At 40.2% G+C, this 6,000-nt stretch overlaps 1 protein-coding gene across 1 annotated transcript in view; it reads left to right on the top strand.

Annotated features, from left to right (window-relative positions):
* The first annotated feature begins 2,158 nt into the window (after nt 1-2,158).
* The window catches only part of LOC130403229 (zinc finger protein 609-like), a 103,533-nt gene continuing 99,691 nt past the window's right edge, over nt 2,159-6,000 (top strand). The window contains exon 1 of the mRNA XM_056607480.1: nt 2,159-2,621. The gene's annotated coding sequence lies outside the window, so the exon portion shown is untranslated. The remainder of the gene's footprint in view (nt 2,622-6,000) is intronic.

Raw genomic sequence — 6,000 nt, 5'->3', positions numbered from 1 at the left:
TCTAAATCTATATAATACAGGAGTTTCACTTTTTTTTAATGAATTATTGAAATTAATGAACTTTTCCACAACATTATAATTTATAGATATGCACCTGTGTATATATACAGTATATAGTTATAAAAGAGTCATTCATATTTGAAACATTAGCATTACTCTTACATTCTGTTTAAACTGGTTTGAATCCACTAAAATCCTACATTTAAATAGAATAATGCATATCCTGGTAAACAGTGCCGTGTAATATTGCAATTGACTGTCGCAGTTCTTTGGCTTAACAGTTTTCAGCTGGGATATAACTGATTGACACTTCCACATACCATAGACGCCCCATATGTTACTGTATTAATAATGAATTCACCTTTCACACCTCTTTAGAGGGGTTTCACATGTATCTCATGATGCATCACCGGTCATAATTTATTGTTCTGTGGGTTAAAGGAAACACTTCTGTTCAAACATGAACCAATATAACCTTACTTCCTTCTGGGGAGCCAAGGGCTGCAATCCTTTCAGTACAAATTCTTTAATGTAGCGCCTTTAATATGGTAATACGTGCATCACACATACACACATACATCCTGCCAGCCCCTGTGTGGCTGCGCGTGGCCGAATGATTATTATTACTTTTATACGTGCTGGGGAAACGCATGCTGTCGATGCACATGCCCTTCATTTTAGGCGGGACTGGCAGTGGCACACAGCCACAGCCTGTTCGGTTCAGTGCCTTTGCCTTGGAGGACAGTAGACATCAGAAGAATCTCTCCTCTCCGTTTCCAACTGCCTACTGACGGTTACTTAGCCTGCCAATGAAGACTGTTCCATCCCTGGGGAGGAGGCGTGAGTATGCCTGCCAGCAGGAATGCATAGAGAGACACCGGAGGAAAATGGAGGCCGTTGGATGCTGACTGGCTGCTGCTTTCCCTCTGTGTGAAAATCAGTCCATTAATCCCCCCCCCCCCCCCCCCCCCCCATCCTTCATTTTTCTCTCTCTCTCTCTCTCTCTCTCTCTCTCTCTCTCTCTCTCTCTCTCTCTCTCTCTCTCTCTCCTGCAGCCCTCTCTGCCTGTTGTCTCTGTTTGTTAGCGAGATGATTCCTTCTGTCATGTCAAAGGCAACATTATCATATTCTTGTTGCCGGGGAAACCAGCGCACAGAGAGAGACAAGGACTTAAAGCCTCCACGGTGTTTGAAGCTGGTAAACATGAAAGGTTCACTGTAGCTGCCTGTGAAATGGAATCCTGACACATCTCTGGCTCCCCTTATTCATCTCTGGCTTCCTTTATTTATCTGTTTTCCTGAGAAAACAGTAGAAGGGGATTTGTTGTTTGTCAACATGTTCTTCAGTTTAATAAATCTTTAGCAGAATTTGGAGGCAAACCCATGGATTCAAAAGTCTCTCATGTCGTTGTTTTATTGGATATGGCTGTTATCATGATGATTTATCACAGTTATAGGTTTTGTTTGATTTCTCAGATTTTCTTGTGAACCTGCCATAAAGCCAGGGACCTCAAGAACCCATTCTCCCCTGACATTGAATTCGGCGATGTACACATAGGAGTACAATCTGTGATGTTGCTCACAGAACACATCTCTTGTCAGTATGCAATGATATGCAAATTACTGGGCCCACTAACCTCAAAAGGGAAGTGGTGAATAGAAAGTACAAGGGTGTATTCAAGTTGTTAATTCATGGGCCCTGGTATTCTCAAAAGAGCCATTTCAGTTAATTAACCATGTACATGAGAAATATACATATTACACTACTGATTGTCAGACATGGAATATCGTTATGGATTTAAAACATGTGCCGAAAATGTTAGAATATTCCTGCTACGACAGGTAATAATTCAAATAAATTATATCCACAATAGAAATAGAGAGATTTATTCATAGTTTATCGGAAGACCTTGTAGGGGTATTCCATTTCCGGATTTCTAATTATTTTGATGTAAATGTCCCTTAAAATGGCAACAATTGTACTCTTATATTTATATTACATCTTACATTTTACAATTTGCGCGGGTTGTTGAACTGCATGCAAATAATGTTTGCACGTTGATCAGAAAGCTCAATCCTTTATTATTACGAATCCAGTTCCATATCTTTAGCACGATGCTTTCGAGTGACAGTTCATTCCGAGTGGAGCAACGGTCCTGGATTTCCCACCAGCAGCTCGAGCTGCTTGTTGGTTACATTGTATCAGTCTCCAGCTTTGGGGGGGATACGAAGAACCGCCGCGGCGTACATCCAGAAACACAAATTACCAAGGAATTAACCTGGATGGAAAGCTATTCCCTATTGGATTAATTTCGAGGAGATAACACGCGAAGCTTAAAATCTGTATGATTTAAACGCGTTTTGGTAAAATGCCCTCTCGAGTCGTTGTTTTCAATTTGGAACGGTATCTCGAAGTGTGATGGCAGAAGTCCAGTGAATCGCTGGCCTCCCCTCCTCTCTTGTGTTGGATGTCTTGGGGAGTGCATTGCCACTGGTTTCTGGTGCCTTGTTTTTCATTTTTGGTTGCTGTAGATTTAGTGCAATACACCGACTAGTTATTGTATGGAATATTCACCATCATGGGCCAACGTGGGCTTGGATTAGAAGTGGCTTGGTAAATCGGTAAGTTTCTTAACGTATTCTTATTATTGATAATGCTAAAAGTCGCTAGCAAGCTACTAACGTTGCGTGCAAAGCGAGCTGGCTAGCTGTAACAAACTCTAACCGTCACAGCATGGAGCAGCGAGCTAGCGTGCCTGCACTGGGAGCTCATTGTCTGATATACTAGCTAGCTAGCGCCTCTCATGCTAAGTTAGCCACAGTAGCTAATGAATACTTGAAGTTTAACCAAAGATGGTTATGTGAATTTGTGAACGTAATCAACTCTGGCATATTTGCAACGCTTGGTTTAAACCACACTTAACAGTAAGGCAGTCGAATCGATAACCCCATTGAACAAAACAACTTGTCTGCAGCTATACAGTGTTCGTCTATTATAAACGTTTATAATAGATGTCAAAACGTTATCAGTGAACAATTGGCATGCATACATGTAACACGTACCATTGCAGGGTCATATAACTGACGGTTGGCAGTTAGGGTTATGTCTTTATAACAGTCAATCTTTGATCAAACTTGTTAGTTTTGTTGTTGTCACATAGTTGGGGAGTCAATGACATTGATCAACCACTACAAATACTAAGTAAGTTAATTAATGTTATCCTACCGAAAACTCCATTATAGTTGATCAGTCATCACAGTAAACACACCAGGAAGAGCCTATATATTAAAGGTTACAATTATATAGACACCAATATGGTTGTACAATATACAATGACATATACCTGTGCCAATGTTTGACCATGCCAAATAATCAAGTTAGAACTACATTCGCTGAGAAATGATTGATTGTTTGTTTATTATAATCCCCCGGATCAGTCTGCCAAATAGCCTCTAATTGTTCACTGTGATAGATATCCAGCAGCCTTTTTTTCACCTCTTACACGATGTTAACAAAGTCATTGTAATTATCTCCACTCCACATTGATAATTCCCAAGGGGCTAATGAAAATGGCAATGCTACTTTCTCATGGGGACTCACTGTAGGTGGAAAAATCAAGTGTCCTGAATACTATTCCAACATGGTCTTCTTTTCCAACTGGGGATGTCTTCTGTAACACCTGCCCATTTCTAGCAGACATCACTGAATATGTTTGATATATTGCTCTAGATGTACTAATCAGCCGTTTTATAGATGCATTATATTATACTCCACAAACAATAATACCGTATTTATGTGTCCAATGCTTAACAATAAACAATCAAGTGTTTGAGCAAAAGCTCCTGGAACATTATAGCCTACACATTTCATTCCACTATCAAAATGTAATTTCTTCCTATAATGTCAAAATACTGCATTGTACAGTACCAGCTGCTTATTTTGTCCAGCTGTTTTGCTCCTCTCGTAATATGGTGCTCTCTTATATTTTCACACATGTTAACCGTACCTCTCATGGCAGTTTGTAACCTGAATTAGAGAATGACTACCTCAAGGGTCTGTCCAGGTTGTCATTGTTGTTTTTATCGTTTGTGTAAATGCCGGGTACTGCCATTTCCCCAATGCTTTCATAATGAATATATTACGCAAACGGTCCTTCTACTGTATTTCAGACAAGATGCCTATCTTGGTAAGTCTGTAAAATTGGATACCAGCCAGGTTTTTCTGTTATCTGCAAGATTGTACATATTTTACCAGTGGAGGTAAAAATATTACAGTATTGGTATATTCCGCTTAGTGCAGGCTACTAATGTACACTATCATCTATATATTATTTGCTAGATTAACTGATTAAATGCCCGGCTCTAGCAAATATTTGGCAGAAAGTTCATTTCAGTTGAATACAGGGATAAGCAGAGCTGCTCTGTTTGCTTATATTGACATCCATTTAAATTGTCATGAATAGATATAGATTAAACATGATCCCACAATTTAAGAAAGAGTAAAATGGTTTTGCTTGTGTAGACCGCTGAAAGGACACAGTCAGACACCCATATGGAGAAGCTATCATGTTATCTCTGTAGCATAATCCTACTTCTTAAAAGTTCTCTCTGCCATAATATATCTCCAACAAGACAAAATTGAATGATTGATGGGCAGTTGGGTGTCTAACAGGGGCACATTGTCAAACTTGTTCCTTTAGTTAACGATCCCATGATGCCGTGAAATTTTTTTTTGACTTCATGAGGTTTTCTAACATTAATGAGTTCCTCTAGCCTGCCTATGGTCCCCCAGTAGCTAAAAATGGCGTTAGGTGTTAAACGAGCATTAGCATTCTTTGTTATTTGGATAACTGTTCTGCTGTTGGTGTTATGGCGCATAACACGTCGGGTTCTTTGACGTCTCTGGTAGGGATGGGCATTCGATTAAGTTGTCTTAGTCGATCGTCGGGAGAATTAACGATCAATTAGTCGATTAATCGTTAATATTTTACATTAAATTAAAATAAATAAATTATAATCAATATGAAATGAAAATACAAATGCAGCGGGTTTTCCTCATTGGGACCTTTATTATTAGATGAACAACTCAGTTAAACCAGATCCGTTCAATAGTTATGCACTACTCTGCTCTTATGAGCCGGTGCTCATAAACATAACAAAAAATAAACACAACCCCAGTTTCTTACCAAAAAAATAATAACAATAATAATACAAAACAATCATGTTATAACTTAACCAACCAGTCTACGGATTTTTGTTCAGAAAGATGAGCATGTTGACATGCTCTGGGGTCAGACGCGACCGCAGCCTGGTGACCGTCAGTCCAGCCGCCGAAAACACCCGCTCTGAGGGAACCGACGTTGCAGTGATGCACAAATACCTCCGTGCTAACTTGGCAAGGCGGGGGAACAACTTTCCACAATCCAGGGGCTCAGAAAGTTCTTTATTTCTGCTTCGATGCTAACCTCGCCTTGAGTGGTAGGCCTATAGTGCTCCCCAAGAAGTCATAGGATGATTTGTAGTAGCAACTCATGATATCTGCTATGAAATTACTTGAATAACAGTTGAATAACACTCCGGAGCACCCGGACTGTTCTAGAATATTTAAAGAACAAGGCCAAAAAACGGTGTCGCCATTGTGGCGCCTCGCCATTGCGATACATCAACTGTAACCACGAGCGCATGGTACCGTGGCCGCCAGCTGCTCAGGGCCACAACCCCTCCACTTTGACCCACCTCTAAAAAACGACATGTTTGTGGAAAGCTCATTGTGGGACTGGCTCGCAGTGGCTGTAATTCTGCACCAAAGCTGAATTTCTTGAACAACTTCAAGTACTGTATTAGGGGCCCAATAACACCTATATAAAAGCATCCATAAAGTCGCATGCCATTGGATCTTTAACTGATTATGGTTGGTGAACTGATGAATTAACTGGCTTGCTGAAGGTGCAAGGTCGAGGTCGCACAAACAAATTTGGCAAAGCCAGTTTGAGGCTATAAT

Source organism: Gadus chalcogrammus, chromosome 14, assembly GCF_026213295.1.
Source record: "Gadus chalcogrammus isolate NIFS_2021 chromosome 14, NIFS_Gcha_1.0, whole genome shotgun sequence".
NCBI lineage: Eukaryota > Metazoa > Chordata > Actinopteri > Gadiformes > Gadidae > Gadus > Gadus chalcogrammus.
Note: the sequence above shows the minus strand (reverse complement) of the source record. Positions and strands in the feature narration are given on the sequence as shown.